General features: G+C 53.6%; 1 long non-coding RNA gene and 2 pseudogenes across 7 annotated transcripts in view; all 3 read left to right on the forward strand.

Annotated features, from left to right (window-relative positions):
* The window catches only part of LOC147033838 (uncharacterized), a 143,431-nt gene that overhangs the window by 90,930 nt on the left and 28,925 nt on the right, over positions 1–23,576 (forward strand). For 5 of the 7 annotated variants that reach the window (XR_015055593.1, XR_015055595.1, XR_015055592.1 and 2 more), the window contains 2 exons: positions 15,281–15,456; positions 17,597–17,711. This is a non-coding gene — a long non-coding RNA (uncharacterized LOC147033838). Of the gene's footprint in view, positions 1–15,280; positions 15,457–16,258; positions 16,364–17,596; positions 17,712–23,576 lie in introns of all 7 variants that reach the window. The other 2 variants (XR_015055596.1, XR_015055600.1) reach the window with 2 other exon arrangements.
* On the forward strand, positions 2,414–4,870 carry LOC147033839 (uncharacterized; annotated as a pseudogene).
* Positions 6,290–7,845, forward strand: LOC147033840 (uncharacterized; annotated as a pseudogene).

A 23,576-nucleotide genomic window follows, 5' to 3' on the forward strand; every position in this document is an offset into this window, starting at 1 on the left:
ATCTGGCACGACCAAACCGTCCAAACCTCCCGGCACGACCAAACCATCCGGCACGACCAAACCTCCCAGCATGAACAAACTTCCCGGCACGACCAAACCGTCCGGCACGACCAAACCTCCCGGCATGAACAAACTTCCTGGCACGACCAAACCGTCCAGCACGACCAAACCCTCCAAACCTCCCGGCATGAATAAACTTCCCGGCTCAACCAAACTGTCCGGCACGACCAAACCGTCCGGCAGGACCAAACCGTCCGGCAGGACCAAACCGTCTGGCACGACCAAACCGTCCGGCAGGACCAAACCGTCTGGCACGACCAAACCGTCCGGCATGACCAAACCGTCCGGCATGACCAAACCGTCCGGCACGACCAAACCGTTCGGCATGACCAAACCTCCCGACATGAACAAACTTCCCGGCACGACCAAACCGTCTGGCACGACCAAACCGTCCAAACCTCCCGGCATGAACAAACTTCCCGGCACGACCAAACCGTCTGGCACGACCAAACCTCCCGGCATGAACAAACTTCCCGGCACGACCAAACCCTCCGGCACAACCAAACCTCCCAGCATGAACAAACTTCCCGGCACGACCAAACCATCTGGCACGACCAAACCGTCCGGCACGACCAAGCCGTCCGGCATGACCAAACCTCCCGGCATGAACAAACTTCCCGGCACGACCAAACCGTCCAGCACGACCAAACCCTCCAAACCTCCCGGCATGAATAAATTTCCCGGCTCGACCAAACCATCCGGCACGACCAAACAGTCCGGCACGACCAAACAGTCCGGCACGACCAAACAGTCCGGCACGACCAAACAGTCCGGCACGACCAAACAGTCCGGCACGACCAAACAGTCCGGCACGACCAAACAGTCCGGCACGACCAAACAGTCCGGCACGACCAAACAGTCCGGCACGACCAAACAGTCCGGCACGACCAAACAGTCCGGCACGACCAAACAGTCCGGCACGACCAAACAGTCCGGCACGACCAAACAGTCCGGCACGACCAAACCGTCCGGCACGACCAAACCGTCCGGCACGACCAAACCGTCCGGCACGACCAAACCGTCCGGCACGACCAAACCGTCCGGCACGACCAAACCGTCCGGCACGACCAAACCGCCCGGCACGACCAAACCTCCCGGCACGACCAAACCGTCCAAACCTCCTGGCACGAACAAACTTCCTGGCATGACCAAACCGTCCGACACGACCGAACCATCCCGCAGGACCAAACCATCCGGCACGACCAAACCGTCCGGGACGAACAAACTTCCCGGCATGACCAAACCGTCCAGCACGACCAAACCGTCCGGCACGACCAAACCGTCCGGCACGACCAAACCGTCCGGCACGACCAAACCGTCCGGCACGACCAAACCGTCCGGCACGACCAAACTTCCCGGCATGAAAAAACTTCCCGGCACGACCAAACTTCCCGGCACAACCAAACCGTCTGGCACGACCAAACCGACCAAACCGTCCGGCACGACCAAACCGACCAAACCGTCCGGCACGACCAAACCTCCCACCATGACCAAACTTCCCAGCACGACCAAACCGTCCAAACCTCCTGGCATGAACAAACTTCCTGGCACAACCAAACCGTCCAGCACGACCAACCCTTCCGGCAGGAACAAACTTCCCGGCATGACTAAACCGTCCGGCACGACCAAACCGTCCAGCACAAACAAACTTCCCGGCACGACCAAACTTCCCGGCACAACCAAACCGTCTGGCACGACCAAACCGTCCAAACCTCCCGGCACGACCAAACCTCCCAGCATGAACAAACTTCCCGGCACGACCAAACCATCCGGCACGACCAAACCGTCCGGCATGACCAAACCTCCCGGCATGAACAAACTTCCTGGCACGACCAAACCGTCAAGCACGACCAAACCCTCCAAACCTCCCGGCATGAATAAACTTCCCGGCTCAACCAAACTGTCCGGCAGGACCAAACCGTCCGGCACGACCAAACCGTCCGTCCGGCACGACCAAACCGTCCGGCACGACCAAACCGTTCGGCACGACCAAACCTCCCGACATGAACAAACTTCCCGGCACGACCAAACCGTCTGGCACGACCAAACCGTCCAAACCTCCCGGCATGAACAAACTTCCCGGCACGACCAAACCGTCTGGCACGACCAAACCTCCCGGCATGAACAAACTTCCCGGCACGACCAAACCCTCCGGCACAACCAAACCTCCCAGCATGAACAAACTTCCCGGCACGACCAAACCATCTGGCACGACCAAACCGTCCGGCACGACCAAGCCGTCCAGCACGACCAAACCGTCCGGCACGACCAAACCGCCCGGCACGACCAAACCACCCGGCACGACCAAACCGTCCAAACCTCCTGGCATGAACAAACTTCCCGGCACGACCAAACCGTCCGGCACGACCAAACCGTCCGGCACGACCAAACCGTCCGGCACGACCAAACCGTCCGGCACGACCAAACTTCCCGGCACAACCAAACCGTCTGGCACGACCAAACCGTCCGGCACTATCAACCCTTCTGGCAGGAACAAACTTCCCGGCATGACCAAACCGTCCGGCACGACCAAACCGTCCGGCAAGACCAAACCGTCCGGCACGACCAAACCGTCCGGCACGAACAAACTTCCCGGCATGACCAAACTTCCCGGCACAACCAAACCATCTGGCACGACCAAACCGTCCAAACCTCCCGGCACGACCAAACCGTCCGGCACGACCAAACCTCCCAGCATGAACAAACTTCCCGGCACGACCAAACCATCCGGCACGACCAAACCGTCCGGCATGACCAAACCTCCCGGCATGAACAAACTTCCTGGCACGACCAAACCGTCCAGCACGACCAAACCCTCCAAACCTCCCGGCATGAATAAACTTCCCGGCTCAACCAAACTGTCCGGCACGACCAAACCGTCCGGCAGGACCAAACCGTCTGGCACGACCAAACCGTCCGGCAGGACCAAACCGTCCGGCAGGACCAAATCGTCTGGCACGACCAAACCGTCCGGCATGACCAAACCGTCCGGCACGACCAAACCGTCCGGCACGACCAAACCGTTCGGCATGACCAAACCTCCCGACATGAACAAACTTCCCGGCACGACCAAACCGTCTGGCACGACCAAACCGTCCAAACCTCCCGGCATGAACAAATTTCCCGGCACGACCAAACCGTCTGGCACGACCAAACCTCCCGGCATGAACAAACTTCCCGGCACGACCAAACCCTCCGGCACGACCAAACCTCCCAGCATGAACAAACTTCCCGGCACGACCAAACCATCTGGCACGACCAAACCGTCCGGCACGACCAAGCCGTCCGGCATGACCAAACCTCCCGGCATGAACAAACTTCCCGGCACGACCAAACCGTCCAGCACGACCAAACCCTCCAAACCTCCCGGCATGAATAAATTTCCCGGCTCGACCAAACCATCCGGCACGACCAAACAGTCCGGCACGACCAAACAGTCCGGCACGACCAAACAGTCCGGCACGACCAAACAGTCCGGCACGACCAAACAGTCCGGCACGACCAAACAGTCCGGCACGACCAAACAGTCCGGCACGACCAAACAGTCCGGCACGACCAAACAGTCCGGCACGACCAAACAGTCCGGCACGACCAAACAGTCCGGCACGACCAAACAGTCCGGCACGACCAAACCGTCCGGCACGACCAAACCGTCCGGCACGACCAAACCGTCCGGCACGACCAAACCGTCTGGCATGACAAAACCTCCCGGCATGAACAAACTTCCCGGCATGACCAAACCGTCCGGCACGACCAAACCTCCCGGCATGAACAAACTCCCCAGCACGACCAAACTTCCCGGCACGACCAAACCGTCTGGCACAACCAAACCATCCAAACCTCCCGGCATGAACAAACTTCCCGGCATGAACAAACTTCCCGGCACGACCAAACCCTCCGGCACGACCAAACCCTCCGGCACGACCAAACTGTCCGGCACGACCAAACCGTCCGGCACGACCAAACCGTTTGGCACGACCAAACCGTTTGGCACGACCAAACCGTTTGGCACGACCAAACCGTTTGGCACGACCAAACCGTTTGGCACGACCAAACCGTTTGGCACGACCAAACCGTTTGGCACGACCAAACCGTTTGGCACGACCAAACCGTTTGGCACGACCAAACCGTTTGGCACGACCAAACCGTTTGGCACGACCAAACCGTTTGGCACGACCAAACCGTTTCGCACGACCAAACCGTCCGGCACGACCAAACCGTCCAGCACGACCAAACCTCCTGGCATGAACAAACTTCCTGGCACGACCAAACCGTCTAGCACGACCAAACCCTCCAAACCTCCCGGCAGGAATAAACTTCCCAGCTCAACCAAACCGTCCGGCACGACCAAACCGTCCGGCACGACCAAACCGTCCGGCACGACCAAACCGTCCGGCACGACCAAACCGTCCGGCACGACCAAACCGTCCGGCACGACCAAACCGTCCGGCACTACCAAACCGTCCGGCACGACCAAACCGTCCGGCACGACCAAACCGTCCGGCACGACCAAACCCTCCGGCACGACCAAACCGTCCGGCACGACCAAACCGTCTGGCACGACTAAACCTCCCGGCATGAACAAACTTCCCAGCATGACCAAACCGTACGGCACGACCAAACCCTCCGGAACGACCAAACCGTCTGGCACGACCAAACCGTCTGGCACGACCAAACCGTCTGGCACGACCAAACCGTCCGGCACGACCAAACCGTCCGGCATGACCAAACCTCCCGGCATGAAAAAACTCCCTGGCACGACCAAACCGTCCAGCACGACCAAACCCTCCAAACCTCCCGGCATGAATAAACTTCCCGGCTCAACCAAACTGTCCGGCACGACCAAACCGTCCGGCAGGACCAAACCGTCTGGCACGACCAAACCGTCCGGCAGGACCAAACCGTCCGGCAGGACCAAATCGTCTGGCACGACCAAACCGTCCGGCATGACCAAACCGTCCGGCACGACCAAACCGTTCGGCATGACCAAACCTCCCGACATGAACAAACTTCTCGGCACGACCAAACCGTCTGGCACGACCAAACCGTCCAAACCTCCCGGCATGAACAAACTTCCCGGCACGACCAAACCGTCTGGCACGACCAAACCTCCCGGCATGAACAAACTTCCCGGCACGACCAAACCCTCCAGCACAACCAAACCTCCCAGCATGAACAAACTTCCCGGCACGACCAAACCATCTGGCACGACCAAACCGTCCGGCACGACCAAGCCGTCCGGCATGACCAAACCTCCCGGCATGAACAAACTTCCCGGCACGACCAAACAGTCCAGCACGACCAAACCCTCCAAACCTCCCGGCATGAATAAATTTCCCGGCTCGACCAAACCATCCGGCACTACCAAACAGTCCGGCACGACCAAACAGTCCGGCACGACCAAACAGTCCGGCACGACCAAACAGTCCGGCACGACCAAACAGTCCGGCACGACCAAACAGTCCGGCACGACCAAACAGTCCGGCACGACCAAACCGTCCGGCACGACCAAACCGTCCGGCACGACCAAACCGTCCGGCACGACCAAACCGTCCGGCACGACCAAACCGTCTGGCACGACTAAACCTCCCGGCATGAACAAACTTCCAGGCACGACCAAACCGTCCGGCACGACCAAACCGTCCGGCAGGACCAAACCGTCCGGCAGGACCAAACCGTCCGGCAGGACCAAACCGTCCGGCACGACCAAACCGTCCGGCACGACCAAACCGTCCGGCACGACCAAACCGTCCGGCACGACCAAACCGTCCGGCACGACCAAACCGTCCGGCACGACCAAACCGTCCGGCACGACCAAACCGTCCGGCACGACCAAACCGTCCGGCACGACCAAACCGTCCGGCACGACCAAACCGTCCGGCACGACCAAACCGTCCGGCACGACCAAACCGTCCGGCACGACCAAACCGTCCGGCACGACCAAACCGTCCGGCACGACCAAACCGTCCGGCACGACCAAACCTCCCGGCACGACCAAACGTCCCGGCACGACCAAACCTCCCGGCACGACCAAACTTCCCGGCACGACCAAACTTCCCGGCACGACCAAACTTCCCGGCACGACCAAACTTCCCGGCACGACCAAACTTCCCGGCACGACCAAACTTCCCGGCACGACCAAACTTCCCGGCACGACCAAACTTCCCGGCACGACCTAACTTCCCGGCACGACCAAACCGTCTGGCACAACCAAACCGTCCAAACCTCCCGGCATGAACAAACTTCCCAGCATGACCAAACCGTACGGCACGACCAAACCCTCCGGAACGACCAAACCGTCTGGCACGACCAAACCGTCTGGCACGACCAAACCGTCCGGCACGACCAAACCGTCCGGCATGACCAAACCTCCCGGCATGAAAAAACTCCCTGGCACGACCAAACCGTCCAGCACGACCAAACCCTCCAAACCTCCCGGCATGAATAAACTTCCCGGCTCAACCAAACTGTCCGGCACGACCAAACCGTCCGGCAGGACCAAACCGTCTGGCACGACCAAACCGTCCGGCAGGACCAAACCGTCCGGCAGGACCAAATCGTCTGGCACGACCAAACCGTCCGGCATGACCAAACCGTCCGGCACGACCAAACCGTTCGGCATGACCAAACCTCCCGACATGAACAAACTTCCCGGCACGACCAAACCGTCTGGCACGACCAAACCGTCCAAACCTCCCGGCATGAACAAACTTCCCGGCACGACCAAACCGTCTGGCACGACCAAACCTCCCGGCATGAACAAACTTCCCGGCACGACCAAACCCTCCAGCACAACCAAACCTCCCAGCATGAACAAACTTCCCGGCACGACCAAACCATCTGGCACGACCAAACCGTCCGGCACGACCAAGCCGTCCTGCATGACCAAACCTCCCGGCATGAACAAACTTCCCGGCACGACCAAACCGTCCAGCACGACCAAACCCTCCAAACCTCCTGGCATGAATAAATTTCCCGGCTCGACCAAACCATCCGGCACGACCAAACAGTCCGGCACGACCAAACAGTCCGGCACGACCAAACAGTCCGGCACGACCAAACAGTCCGGCACGACCAAACAGTCCGGCACGACCAAACAGTCCGGCACGACCAAACAGTCCGGCACGACCAAACAGTCCGGCACGACCAAACCGTCCGGCACGACCAAACCGTCCGGCACGACCAAACCGTCCGGCACGACCAAACCGTCCGGCACGACCAAACCGTCCGGCACGACCAAACCGTCTGGCACGACTAAACCTCCCGGCATGAACAAACTTCCAGGCACGACCAAAACGTCCGGCAGGACCAAACCGTCCGGCAGGACCAAACCGTCCGGCAGGACCAAACCGTCCGGCAGGACCAAACCGTCCGGCAGGACCAAACCGTCCGGCAGGACCAAACCGTCCGGCACGACCAAACCGTCCGGCACGACCAAACCGTCCGGCACGACCAAACCGTCCGGCACGACCAAACCGTCCGGCACGACCAAACCGTCCGGCACGACCAAACCGTCCGGCACGACCAAACTTCCCGGCATGAAAAAACTTCCCGGCACAACCAAACCGTCTGGCACGACCAAACCGACCAAACCGTCCGGCACGACCAAACCGACCAAACCGTCCGGCACGACCAAACCTCCCACCATGACCAAACTTCCCAGCACGACCAAACCGTCCAAACCTCCTGGCATGAACAAACTTCCTGGCACAACCAAACCGTCCAGCACGACCAACCCTTCCGGCAGGAACAAACTTCCCGGCATGACTAAACCGTCCGGCACGACCAAACCGTCCAGCACAAACAAACTTCCCGGCACGACCAAACTTCCCGGCACAACCAAACCGTCTGGCACGACCAAACCGTCCAAACCTCCCGGCACGACCAAACCTCCCAGCATGAACAAACTTCCCGGCACGACCAAACCATCCGGCACGACCAAACCGTCCGGCATGACCAAACCTCCCGGCATGAACAAACTTCCTGGCACGACCAAACCGTCAAGCACGACCAAACCCTCCAACCCTCCCGGCATGAATAAACTTCCCGGCTCAACCAAACTGTCCGGCAGGACCAAACCGTCCGGCACGACCAAACCGTCCGGCAGGACCAAACTGTCCGGCACGACCAAACCGTCCGGCACGACCAAACCGTCCGGCACGACCAAACCGTTCGGCACGACCAAACCTCCCGACATGAACAAACTTCCCGGCACGACCAAACCGTCTGGCACGACCAAACCGTCCAAACCTCCCGGCATGAACAAACTTCCCGGCACGACCAAACCGTCTGGCACGACCAAACCTCCCGGCATGAACAAACTTCCCGGCACGACCAAACCCTCCGGCACAACCAAACCTCCCAGCATGAACAAACTTCCCGGCACGACCAAACCATCTGGCACGACCAAACCGTCCGGCACGACCAAGCCGTCCAGCACGACCAAACCGTCCGGCACGACCAAACCGCCCGGCACGACCAAACCTCCCGGCACGACCAAACCGTCCAAACCTCCTGGCATGAACAAACTTCCTGGCACGACCAAACCGTCCGGCATGACCAAACCGTCCGACACGACCGAACCGTCCCGCAGGACCAAACCATCCGGCACGACCAAACCGTCCGGCACGACCAACCCTTCCGGGACGAACAAACTTCCCGGCACGACCAAACCGTCCGGCACGACCAAACCATCCGGCACGACCAAACCGTCCGGCACGACCAAACCGTCCGGCACGACCAAACCGTCCGGCACGACCAAACTTCCCGGCATGAACAAACTTCCCGGCACGACCAAACTTCCCGGCACAACCAAACCGTCTGGCACGACCAAACCGTCCAAACCTCCCGGCACGACCAAACCATCTGGCACGACCAAACCGTCCGGCACGACCAAGCCGTCCGGCATGACCAAACCTCCCGGCATGAACAAACTTCCCGGCACGACCAAACCGTCCAGCACGACCAAACCCTCCAAACCTCCCGGCATGAATAAATTTCCCGGCTCGACCAAACCATCCGGCACGACCAAACAGTCCGGCACGACCAAACAGTCCGGCACGACCAAACAGTCCGGCACGACCAAACAGTCCGGCACGACCAAACAGTCCGGCACGACCAAACAGTCCGGCACGACCAAACCGTCCGGCACGACCAAACCGTCCGGCACGACCAAACCGTCCGGCACGACCAAACCGTCTGGCATGACTAAACCTCCCGGCATGAACAAACTTCCCGGCATGACCAAACCGTCCGGCACGACCAAACCTCCCGGCATGAACAAACTCCCCAGCACGACCAAACTTCCCGGCACGACCAAACCGTCTGGCACAACCAAACCATCCAAACGTCCCGGCATGAACAAACTTCCCGGCATGAACAAACTTCCCGGCACGACCAAACCCTCTGGCACGACCAAACCCTCCGGCACCACCAAACCGTCCGGCACGACCAAACCGTCCGGCACGACCAAACCGTTTGGCACGACCAAACCGTTTGGCACGACCAAACCGTTTGGCACGACCAAACCGTTTGGCACGACCAAACCGTTTGGCACGACCAAACCGTTTGGCACGACCAAACCGTTTGGCACGACCAAACCGTCTGGCACGACCAAACCGTTTCGCACGACCAAACCGTCCGGCACGACCAAACCGTCCGGCACGACCAAACCTCCTGGCATGAACAAACTTCCTGGCACGACCAAACCGTCTAGCACGACCAAACCCTCCAAACCTCCCGGCAGGAATAAACTTCCCAGCTCAACCAAACCGTCCGGCACGACCAAACCGTCCGGCACGACCAAACCGTCCGGCACGACCAAACCGTCCGGCACGACCAAACCGTCTGGCACGACCAAACCGTCCGGCAGGACCAAACTGTCCGGCAGGACCAAATCGTCTGGCACGACCAAACCGTCCGGCATGACCAAACCGTCCGGCACGACCAAACCGTTCGGCATGACCAAACCTCCCGACATGAACAAACTTCCCGGCACGACCAAACCCTCCAAACCTCCCGGCATGAATAAATTTCCCGGCTCGACCAAACCCTCCAGCACAACCAAACCTCCCAGCATGAACAAACTTCCCGGCACGACCAAACCATCTGGCACGACCAAACCGTCCGGCACGACCAAGCCGTCCGGCATGACCAAACCTCCCGGCATGAACAAACTTCCCGGCACGACCAAACCGTCCAGCACGACCAAACCCTCCAAACCTCCCGGCATGAATAAATTTCCCGGCTCGACCAAACCATCCGGCACGACCAAAGAGTCCGGCACGACCAAACAGTCCGGCACGACCAAACAGTCCGGCACGACCAAACAGTCCGGCACGACCAAACAGTCCGGCACGACCAAACAGTCCGGCACGACCAAACAGTCCGGCACGACCAAACAGTCCGGCACGACCAAACAGTCCGGCACGACCAAACCGTCCGGCACGACCAAACCGTCCGGCACGACCAAACCGTCTGGCATGACTAAACCTCCCGGCATGAACAAACTTCCCGGCATGACCAAACCGTCCGGCACGACCAAACCTCCCGGCATGAACAAACTCCCCAGCACGACCAAACTTCCCGGCACGACCAAACCGTCTGGCACAACCAAACCATCCAAACCTCCCGGCATGAACAAACTTCCCGGCATGAACAAACTTCCCGGCACGACCAAACCCTCTGGCACGACCAAACCGTTTGGCACGACCAAACCGTTTGGCACGACCAAACCGTCTGGCACGACCAAACCGTTTCGCACGACCAAACCGTCCGGCACAACCAAACCGTCCGGCACGACCAAACCTCCTGGCATGAACAAACTTCCTGGCACGACCAAACCGTCCAGCACGACCAAACCCTCCAAACCTCCCGGCAGGAATAAACTTCCCAGCTCAACCAAACCGTCCGGCACGACCAAACCGTCCGGCACGACCAAACCGTCTGGCACGACTAAACCTCCCGGCATGAACAAACTTCCCGGCACGACCAAACCGTCCGGCACGACCAAAACGTCCGGCAGGACCAAACCGTCCGGCAGGACCAAACCGTCCGGCAGGACCAAACCGTCCGGCAGGACCAAACCGTCCGGCACGACCAAACCGTCCGGCACGACCAAACCGTCCGGCACGACCAAACCGTCCGGCACGACCAAACCGTCCGGCACGACCAAACCGTCCGGCACGACCAAACCGTCCGGCACGACCAAACCGTCCGGCACGACCAAACCGTCCGGCACGACCAAACCGTCTGGCACGACCAAACCTCCCGGCACGACCAAACCTCCCGGCACGACCAAACCTCCCGGCACGACCAAACCTCCCGGCACGACCAAACCTCCCGGCACGACCAAACCTCCCGGCATGACCAAACTTCCCGGCACGACCAAACTTCCCGGCACGACCAAACTTCCCGGCACGACCAAACTTCCCGGCACGACCAAACTTCCCGGCACGACCAAACTTCCCGGCACGACCAAACTTCCCGGCACGACCAAACTTCCCGGCATGACCTAACTTCCCGGCACGACCAAACCGTCTGGCACAACCAAACCGTCCAAACCTCCCGGCATGAACAAACTTCCCAGCATGACCAAACCGTACGGCACGACCAAACCCTCCGGAACGACCAAACCTCCCGGCACGACCAAACCTCCCGGCATGAACAAACTTCCCGGCACGACCAAACCGTCCGGCACGACCAAACCGTCCGGCACGACCAAACCGTCTGGCACGACCAAACCGTCTGGCACGACCAAACTGTCTGGCACGACCAAACCGTCCGGCACGACCAAACCGTCCGGCACGACCAAACCGTCCGGCACGACCAAACCGTCCGGCACGACCAAACCGTCCGGCACGACCAAACCGTCCGGCATGACCAAACCTCCCGGCATGAAAAAACTCCCTGGCACGACCAAACCGTCCAGCACGACCAAACCCTCCAAACCTCCCGGCATGAATAAACTTCCCGGCTCAACCAAACTGTCCGGCACGACCAAACCGTCCGGCAGGACCAAACCGTCTGGCACGACCAAACCGTCCGGCAGGACCAAACCGTCCGGCAGGACCAAATCGTCTGGCACGACCAAACCGTCCGGCATGACCAAACCGTCCGGCACGACCAAACCGTTCGGCATGACCAAACCTCCCGACATGAACAAACTTCCCGGCACGACCAAACCGTCTGGCACGACCAAACCGTCCAAACCTCCCGGCATGAACAAACTTCCCGGCACGACCAAACCGTCTGGCACGACCAAACCTCCCGGCATGAACAAACTTCCCGGCACGACCAAACCCTCCAGCACAACCAAACCTCCCAGCATGAACAAACTTCCCGGCACGACCAAACCATCTGGCACGACCAAACCGTCCGGCACGACCAAGCCGTCCGGCATGACCAAACCTCCCGGCATGAACAAACTTCCCGGCACGACCAAACCGTCCAGCACGACCAAACCCTCCAAACCTCCCGGCATGAATAAATTTCCCGGCTCGACCAAACAGTCCGGCACGACCAAACAGTCCGGCACGACCAAACAGTCCGGCACGACCAAACAGTCCGGCACGACCAAACAGTCCGGCACGACCAAACTGTCCGGCACGACCAAACAGTCCGGCACGACCAAACAGTCCGGCACGACCAAACAGTCCGGCACGACCAAACTGTCCGGCACGACCAAACAGTCCGGCACGACCAAACTGTCCGGCACAACCAAACCGTCCGGCACGACCAAACCGTCCGGCACGACCAAACCGTCCGGCATGACTAAACCTCCCGGCATGAACAAACTTCCCAGCATGACCAAACCGTCCGGCACGACCAAACCTCCCGGCATGAACAAACTCCCCAGCCCGACCAAACTTCCCGGCACGACCAAACCGTCTGGCACAACCAAACCATCCAAACCTCCCGGCATGAACAAACTTCCCGGCATGAACAAACTTCCCGGCACGACCAAACCCTCCGGCACGACCAAACTGTCCGGCACGACCAAACTGTCCGGCACGACCAAACCGTTTGGCACGACCAAACCGTTTCGCACGACCAAACCGTCCAGCACAACCAAACCGTCCGGCACGACCAAACCTCCTGGCATGAACAAACTTCCTGGCACGACCAAACCGTCTTGCACGACCAAACCCTCCAAACCTCCCGGCAGGAATAAACTTCCCGGCACGACCAAACCATCCGGCACGACCAAACCGTCCGGCACGACCAAACCGTCCGGCACTACCAAACCGTCCGGCACTACCAAACCGTCCGGCACGACCAAACCGTCCGGCACGACCAAACCGTCCGGCACGACCAAACCGTCCGGCACGACCAAACCGTCTGGCACGACTAAACCTCCCGGCATGAACAAACTTCCCGGCACGACCAAAACGTCCGGCAGGACCAAAACGTCCGGCAGGACCAAACCGTCCGGCAGGACCAAACCGTCCGGCAGGACCAAACCGTCCGGCAGGACCAAACCGTCCGGCACGACCAAACCGTCCGGCACGACCAAACCCTCCGGAACGACCAAACCGTCCGGCACGACCAAACCGTCCGGCACGACCAAACCGTCCGGCACGACCAAACCTCCCGGCATGAAAAAAACTCCCTGGCACGACCAAACCGTCCAGCACGACCAAACCCTCCAAACCTCCCGGCATGAATAAACTTCCCGGCTCAACCAAACCGTCTGGCACGACCAAACCGTCTGGCACGGCCAAACCTACAGGCATGAACAACCTTCCCGGCACGACGAAACCACGTGGTATGATCCTAACCCTTGTCCAGGAAGTTTCGGCAGCACCAACACTCTATCTTGTACATTGATTATAATGATGGTGACGCATGATGATGATGTGTGGAAGATGTGAGGAGATGCCAACAGCAATGGAATTGGTACGTCTATTATATTTTTGAAATCAATATCAGAGTCTACGGCTCATTGGAGAGTTTGTACATGTATTACATGTAGGACAAAGACAAGGTGTACATCTGCATAAACTGCAAGTATGTTAGAAGACAACAGACACATCGACACATTTCCGGGGATGTTAACATTGGATCGCTGCATCACAAAGTAATATTGTTCAGCTGGGATTACATAACATGACATCCTATCCTCTGAGAAATCTCGTTTTGAAAGGAACAAGAGTTGAGACTGATTATAATCCAATGATTGTGTCTTCCAATCGCAAGGCCGTGGCAGATAGAGCGGAGCTCAAAGTATGACAAGCGTTCGTATCATGAAAATAAATAAGAAAATTCCCGACATTAATGATGCCATGAATTTTTTTTTAACATTCAAATTTGAGGCTCGTGGAGGAGCGAGAACATGGAATGGTTCAGGATATGACAGAACGAAAGAAAAAGTTAAAAGAGAAGAGGGAAACACAAACAGCAGGGATGAGGGACAAAATAGACAGAGAATTGGACAAACAAGGGATGTGGGGAAGAGTGAGGGGGTAGGGGAGGATGCAAGGGGCGAACGAGATGGATACAGCCAGAAACTCCCAGGAAGAAAAAGGAGGAAACTTGGAAAGAGGTGTACTTGGGGGTATGGGTTTAACGGGGGTAGAAAAGTTAATGGTTTTGTATTGGGGATGATCTGAGATGATGAGCACCTGTGTTGAAGAGCTGGAGGGAAGAACGAGATTGAAGAGAATGTGGAAGTTGATTCCACATGTGGGGGGGGGGAAGGAATGAATGAGTGGAGGTGAGCAGTGATTCTGGATTTTGAGAGTTTACCCAGAAGGGGTTGATGGTGGACTGCATGCACCCTCCATAAACCTGATGGTGTACGGGAGGGGAAACCGACATAGTACATGTTTCGATTATGATAGGATGTGTACCCAACACGGTACATGTTTCTCAGCAGCTGTGCTGTGTAATCAGTATTATTCGCCATTTTGCCAAAAGCCATGTGGCGAGACACGAGTTTCATGCTGCTTGTGCAGCGAGGGAACTCAGACTCATTTCGCCATGACCAACACTCGCTCTCTTTCATAGATGTGTGACGGTGTGCAACATGCATTCCGCCGTGTGACGGTGAAACCACTTATATTTGGTGCCTATGTGAACATATGCAAGCGTCTGTAATGCATTGCTATAGCTTCTTACAAAGCAACCCCTATATGTTTGAACGGGGTCCCCTATCAGGTTACAGCAGAAATGCATGCTCATCTTGTTCATGTCGTGAGATCTTTCATTTTGGTTCATGCAGGATGCTATCTTTGTTGCTATTGGACACACCTGCACAGAGGTGGCTGTGACATCTTGGCTGGTTGATTATCATCAATCCGTTATTTTGGTAAATCTCAGAATACCAGAACTATCAGACCATCAACTTTTCCTCGCCACACCGACGACACGCAACCCCAGCTGGCAGCAAGGCATCGGGTATGTTATACAAGAGAAATGTGTTGCTTTGGATGTTATCATATGAAGGGAGCAATGAGACACTGTGAAACAAACATGCACACAAAAACATACTCTGTACGGACTGTACGGTACATGCTTTGGTGCGGCGCATACTCAGTACGGCACTTACAAGACGAAGGTAGCTTTAACAGTCAAACGTAAGCCAATCCACAGATCAAACTCGATCCTCTTCACCTCTTCTGTCTCCATGGAGATGAAGAGGCTTGAGTTTCATCTTTTGAATTATCTTTCTCAACCCAACCATACACCGGTCTTCTTATTGACCGAGGATCCTGAAGTATTTCAAAAGCCTGAAGTTCAAAGTTGACGGTCACACTCGAGTACCTGGGTGCATTTAAGGTGGTAGCAACATAATATTATACATCATAATAACATAATATTATACATACATAATAAATTATACATCTTTTGAACATGTAAAGGCTTAATTACCTAATCCATGTTTTATCCCAAGATTTTATTTAACTACAAATATCTATTCGCACCGTCCATTAATCTATTAAATGTATGAGTTACAAACTCTTGTGGCAAACCCAAGTGTGCAGAGGTTTTTGGTTCAAGAATGTTTTAATAAGATTCCATAAAAGGACAGTTTTGTTCATCAAATATCACAAAGCCAATAATCGTGTTCTAATTACGTCCGCCAGCGAAGGTAAATGGAGGTTATGTGTTCACACCTGTCTGTTTTTTATGTTTGTTTTTCTGTGAGCACGATATCTCAAAAAGTTACGGGTAGATGCCAACAAAATGTGGTGGACAGGATGGGTGTGTGACAAGGACAAGCCGAAGAGATTGTGGTTCATGTTCGGGTGCAAATCCAGCCTATCAGTGGGATACAAAACATCAACTGTTCAGCCTGGCAGAGGTATGTGCTCTACCGAGTGCCATTCTAGTTGTTGAAGAAATAAATGGTATAATCAATGTTGGGATAATTCATCTAACTTATACTATTTAATTGTTACTTACGAAATCTAAAGATTTCGTAAGTATATTGATGATTTCCGTCCTCTGTTTGTGTGTTTGTTTGTGTGTTTGTTTGTGTATTTGTGTGTTTGTTTGTAGGCACGATAACTCGAGAACAGAAGAAGCTACCAATGTCAATTTACACCACGTGATTCAGGAGGGTGATGGCTCATGCTGATTAGATTTTGGTCAAAATCGGTCAAAGGTCAAGGTCACAGTGAGGTCAAACATAATTCCGTAAATTCATGTGGAGGAATGGAGTATTTTTGCTTCGGTCGACGTTACGAGTTCGTTTTAACTTTGATTTTAATTTTGTCTTCGGTTTTTGCGATCGCTTAGGACGCTTAAGACTCGGTTGTCGAAATTCTGGTAAAAATCGGATGTTTTGGAGACGTTTTAAGCTTGTATAAAAAATATTTCACTCGCCGCGTCACAGCTCGTCACGTGGTGCAGCGCGCTCGAGCAGATGCGGCGTTGAGTCACATAAAGGTTTTGCGTGTGTGCGCTGACGGTGTTTTCGATAAAGATGGTGTTTAAAAGTATTTTTTTATCCCAATAAAGGTTATCGTCGCATGCCTAACTCGCTAAGCCATCGTATTATGTAAAGATTGTTGGTGGATGGCCGAATATTACGGTTTTGTGACTTTGATAAAATAATTGCATGGAGAAATGGAGATTTTTGCTTCGGTCGACGTTACGAGTTCGTTTTAACTCGGATCGCAATTCTGTTTTCACTTTTGGAAACGGTTAAGTATGCTTAACACTCGGCTGTCGAAATTCTGGTAAAAATCGGATGTTTTATGAGATTTATGTTGGGTGTCGTATCTGAGGAAGATTATGCTAATGAGGGGGATTGTAACACACGGCATTACGTGCTCATTTTAAAGTCGATTTCAATCCTGTCTTCACTTTTGGTAATGGTTAAGTATGCTTAATACTCGGTTATCGAAATTCTGGTAAAAATCGGATGTTTTATGAGAGGTTTGGCACAGAATCATCGTAGAAACTTCTGGTTTGCGTCGCTACCTTCTCGAGAGACAGCTTTTATTAGACAAGGTCAGAGGTCAAGTTGACGATTTCGTAAGTACCAGTCTATGACTGCTTGTTTGTTTGTTTTCATTGTCATCATTTGCAGCTAGATGGGGCCGATAGGAGACCATGGAGGTGTGTGCCCCTTCGAGCTGTTGAGCCTGGGTTTGAATCCTGACCCAGCTATATCAACTCCAGCAACCTGTTTTTTCACATGTACGGTGGGTGATTCATCAATGTGTGTGTAGTCCCGTCCCTCGGATTGACGTTAATGCTGCTGTCTCATCTGCTGTCATTAATTAGTCAGTGTTAATGATCCCATGTTGTCATTCATGAAGAGTAGGTGAGTTATCATGGCACACTGAAAAAAAATTACAAATTCCTGCCCAAATCACTGCCAGTAGAAACTATTATATATATATATATATATATATATATATATATATATATATATATATATATATATATATATATATATATATCCCATACCCTCTGACAAGTGTGAGAATTGGAGAATATCAATGATAATCTAATTATGCATTTTTGTTTGTATCATATTGGTCGTGGAATTGTAACCACCACGAATCACGAGGCAGGTAAGGAATGAGAGGTCAACATGTGCACCTGTAATTTGGTTTCACAACGGCATCAGTGACGTGCAGGTCAGTGGTTGAAGAACCAGTGACTGTGGTGAATCACTGACAGGAATAAGCCAGGTGCAGCTTTGTTGGCAGCTTGCTTTTAAATGGCGCCTTAAATGTGCAAATTTCCAAATATTCACACGTACGGGTTTATTTGCCAAATTAACCAAATAGGCTTCAAGTTCCGCATCCTCCCAATGGCAAAAAAACTGGTTTTCAAGAGAGAAAGAGAGAGAGAGAGGGTGGGAGAGACAGAGAGAGAGAGAGAGAGAGAGAGAGAGAGAGAGAGAGAGAGAGAGAGAGAGAGAGAGAGAGAGAGAGAGAGACACAGAGAGAGAGAGAGAGAGAGAGAGAGAGAGAGAGAGAGAGAGAGAGAGAGAGAGAGAGAGAGAGAGAGAGAGACAGAGAGAGAGAGAGAGAGAGAGAGAGAGAGAGAGAGAGAGAGAGAGAGAGAGAGAGAGAGAGAGAGAGAGAGAGAGAGAGAGAGAGAGAGAGAGAGAGACAGAGAGAGAGAGAGAGAGAGAGAGAGAGAGAGAGAGAGAGAGAGAGAGAGAGAGAGAGAGAGAGAGAGAGAGAGAGAGAGAGAGAGAGAGAGAGAGAGAGAGAGACACAGAGAGAGAGAGAGAGAGAGAGAGAGAGAGAGAGAGAGAGAGAGAGAGAGAGAGAGAGAGAGAGAGAGAGAGAGAGAGAGAGAGAGAGAGAGAGAGAGAGAGAGAGAGAGAGAGAGAGAGAGAGAGAGAGAGAGAGAGAGAGAGAGAGAGAGAGAGAGAGAGAGAGAGAGAGAGAGAGAGAGATATGAGAGAGAGAGAGAGAACGAACCAAGAGAGAACCAAGAGAGATGAGATGAGAGAGACGAAAGAACATGCATGTGTCTCAGTTTTTATTGCTGTTTGGGACCGCCCACAGCTGGTCTCTATTAGCCATTCCACAGGATGCATGCGGCACTTTCTACAGCATCCATTCCACCCCCCCCCAATCCCCATTCAGATTCTATCCCAATTAAAAAAGGCTGCTCATCTGGTGGTCCTTCATAAGGCACCATTAAAACTGCCAGGCCAATGTGTGTAGTTTTGTAAGCGTCCATACTGCACTGTGAAACACATTTTGTAGTGCTGTTTCAGTGCCTGTGTAGAATGCCAAAGTCCTCACCTGGCCTGCCTTGAAAACAGGAGATTTTACACAGCAAATTTACTTTGTTATATCATGAACCCTCACTGCCTCCTCAGTGCATGTTTCATAAGATGACTTACTCTGACAATTTCCCTGATGCAAGAGTTATCCAAGCTATGCAGTCACATGGTCCATGCTATTCTTACCACAATCTAACTATGGATCCCTCCCCCATCTTCAAGGTAACAACATAATATCACGAATAATAAAAATAAAAATAAGACCACTAGACATGTAGCTTATCTGGGCCCTGTCCTCATATTGTCACCCAAATGTGGTAGCATTCTGACTGGTGGGTCCGGAGAAGAAGGTTTTTAAAGGAATGAATGCGATTTTCCCAAAACTTGACTAAGTCGGCCATTTTGACACACTTCTGGTCGAGTAATCAGCATGACTTCTGCAATTTCATTAACATCCCCACCCTGGCCTAATGTTGCAACCCAAATTTGGTAGCATTCTTACTGGTGGGACTGGAGAAGAAGGATTTTGAATAAATTTACTCTATTTTGAAAAATTTACTGAATAAATTTAGTAAATTTTACATTTTGACCTACTTTAGGTCACATGACCGGAACAAGCTTTGCAATCCCTATTAGCAGTCAGGGGAGGAGCGTTTCTGCCAAATTTCAGCCAGATCGGCCCAGCGGTTTGGCCGGAGAAGTCGAAATAGGAGACGTATGGACAGACGGTGTGTGATGGCAATACTTTATCTGGAATTTAAATTCCAGAAAAGCTAAAACTCCGGAAGTTTTGTTCTATTGAAGCTGTCTGACACACCAACCACCCTTACACACCACCCTATAGAACATTTCCAAGTCCTGCTAAACTGGAGTTTCTTGGAAGTATTGTGAACGTGATTTGCGTTCTGCAGTGTTCAAGTATACAATTCAATTTCAAATTAAACAAGTAAAAAAAGACTTATTCAAAATAACAATTTGTTCCTTAAATTTCAATTTGTTATTTAAATAACTAACAATTTTTATTTCAATTTAAATGAAACAAGTAGTGCACCAATAACAGTCAAAACTAGAAGGGCACTTGGTAGAGCGCATACCTCTGCTGCGCAATGCCTGATCCAATGGAACATCACAGGCCCAATGAATCGATCGTTTTTAGCCACATCTCTCAAAGGTGAAGAATCACTTTAAAAAATTATCGGATCCGGATTCGGATCTTCATCAAAATCGAATCGATTCTTCCTTGTCACACACCCAACATGTCCACCAAATTTCGTCCGAATCTGTCCACAACTTTTTGAGATATCCTGCACACAAACAAACAAACAAGCCGGTAGGCGGCGATGGGTCGCCGAGCATGGAAACTATAAGATATAGAGCAAAATGGATGTCATATAGCGGATAGGGAATCACCTTAAGATTATGCATATCAAATCTCATCCAGTTCCATCTACTGATAACTACTCGGTATTCATTTGAATGAAAAGTACCGAAAATGCGGTTTGAAATCGGAAATCCCCAAAGTTCAAGGGGGTGCAGCTGTGGGTCAACAAAGATCTAAATCGAAAATCCAGCTTGATCGTTTGTGCTCAATGTATTCCAGCCGATTAGTGTGAATTTTCATGACCATCCGACCATAACCCAAGGAGGAGTAGCATTTGGCGCGAAGGCAACTCCAGCTCTCGCATATTATCGATTTTTGCACCAATTGACCTTTGACCCTTGACCTAAGCGAAATCGGTCAATATGTCCTGAGGCAAAGTTGTAGTACTCATTGAGTACCATGAACCTGCAAAGTTTAATTCGTATCGATGCACTCACCTGGTCGCTAGGGGGCCTTCAATTTTCGCCAATTTTCGTGCATACCCTAATTGTAGGGGGCGCTGCGGGTAAAGTATTCCATATATCACAAAAACCGGAATATATTTGATAGAGCATCACCTGTTGATCACTCGTGCCAAATTTCATAACCCTTCGTGGGATAATGGCTTTCGGAATTGATTTCGCGTGAACGGTACCGATTTTGAAGGTTTTTCGATTGTTGCTAGGGAACCAAAGCATCCCTAGCAACCATCACAATTGCCAAAGCACAAGGTCATAAGATGTACCGACCACCCGAGTTTGGTCAAAATCCGCCGACGTTTACCACCAATTATGCTGATGACAAACGAACAAACAGACAGAATTACTGACAATAAGGGTCACCTATTTCGGCGACCCAACAGACAGACAAACAGATGGGGTGAAAACATAACCTCCTTCCACCTTCAGTGGCAGAGGTAACGAGAGAGTTGATCGAACACGTTACCCCACTCAGTGTTCAGGTATATAATTCAATGGAAATATAAAAAAGAAGTAAAATGTCATAGCCCCTGTTTAGTAGTTTTGCTAAGCCTGGTGTTGGCTTCGTGGTTTGGGGTGGCGGCTTGGGATCCTCGGCTTCCTGAGTTCAAGCTCCATTTCCCGCTGAATTAATATACCAGGGGGTTGACTTAGCCTGTCATCCTTCCGAGGTCGGCGAAATGAGTACCAGTGTGTACTGGAAGAGGGGTACTGCATCAGCGACAGTCATGCTTCCAATAAATGATAGCTTACCCCGGCAGCGAAGCTGCCATATGCAAGAATAAGAAGAAGAAGTAGTTTTGCTGTGTGGAGTTAAAGAGCTTGTCCATATTTGTGCACTACTAAAATGGGTCGCCAGTCCACCAGTCAGCCATCTTTGACAATATCGCAAAATATAGTGAGGTGCCTTTGTATGCCATCATGTACAGTGCTTGTGCCAAGTTTGAACAAAATCGGAACATCCATGTCTGAGAAATGTTTGGGGACACATGTAAGTAACAAAATGGCTGCAAGTCCACTATCTTGGGAGTGATATTGGGGGAAAAAAATGACGTGCATATGTAAGCCATCATTCCTTATATGTGTGCTAAGTTTGAACAACATCATAAACGGATGTCTGAGAAATGGTTCAGGACGTGTTCGCCACCAGGTTGTTGTTTTTTTACAACTAAAATCGCCGCCAGTCTACCAGTCGGCTATCTTTGATCAGATCGCAAAATAAAGTGAGGTGCACACGTATGCTATCATGTACTGTGCTTGTGCCAAGTTTGAACAAAATTGGACCATGCATGTCTGAGAAAATGGTTCGGTAGTGTGTACTAGGTGCGGTGGGACGCAAGAAGCACGCGGGCCACCATCTACTCCGCTTTATTGCGCGACCAGAAGCACAGTCCTACCACCCCTAGCGGGCGAGGCATGATATACGAAAACCCAATCACGTGACACAGCACACTCCTCCCCCCCGTAAAATGACCCATCACATAACGAACGGATAATCACAACATGACCACCGGAAACCCATCAACACTCATAATCCTCCAAGTACCGCGGCCGCACCCTGACCCACCTCGGACGGGCAGCGCCACCAGACAGTCCAGGCTCAGATGCCTCCCGGCTCGGTCGAGGTGACACCCTCGCCGGACTCGCACTTTCCGCAACACCAGCTACCCCCGACCGCCCAGCCTGCTCAACGTCCCCGGGTAGAAAGGCATCAGGCGAAGACCCCCTCGGCGCCGGCCCAGCCAGTCCCGGCGATACAACGTCAGGTGCCGGCGAGACTACCGGTGGGGGCCCCGCAACATTCGGCTCGGGGAGGTGTGGGAGGGTGACGCTGAACAGCGATCATGCATCTGGTCCACGTGCCGCTTCCACACATCCCCACCATCAGTCCGCACCATGCAATTCGCCGGCCTCAGCACCACAGAGACCACCGCCGGCACCCATTTGGAACCGTGGAAATAATCGCGCACCATCACCCGCTGCCCCACCTCGAAGCTGCGCAGCCACGTCGGACGCGACATTGCCCCACTCCCCGACCCTCCAGGTCGCAGCAAATCCAGCCTGGACCGCAAAGCCCGTCCATAGAGACGAATGGCCGGCGAATCACCCGTGACAGGATGAACTGCGTTCCTGTAATGGAGCAAAAAAACATCGACCACCGTCTGCACAGGTGCAACACCCCCCCCCTGCGCAAAGCCCGCTTCAACATCTTGACAAACGACTCAGCTTGGCCATTCGTCTCAGGATGATACGGTGCGGACCTTAGATGTCGAATACCATTCTGGCGCATAAACTCATCAAATACACCCGCGATGAACTGCGGACCATTATCAGAGACCAGGATCTCCGGCAACCCTTTATTAGCAAAGATCGTCCGCAGTTTCTCTACTGTAATGTTTGCTGAAGTATGCTGCATCACTACAACCTCTGGCCATTTAGAGAATGCATCGATCACAATCAAAAACATTTTGCCATT

Source organism: Eptatretus burgeri, chromosome 1 (genome assembly GCF_056783735.1).
Source record: "Eptatretus burgeri isolate ZD-2024b chromosome 1, Ebu_testis_v1, whole genome shotgun sequence".
In the NCBI taxonomy this organism is placed as follows: Eukaryota; Metazoa; Chordata; class Myxini; order Myxiniformes; family Myxinidae; genus Eptatretus; species Eptatretus burgeri.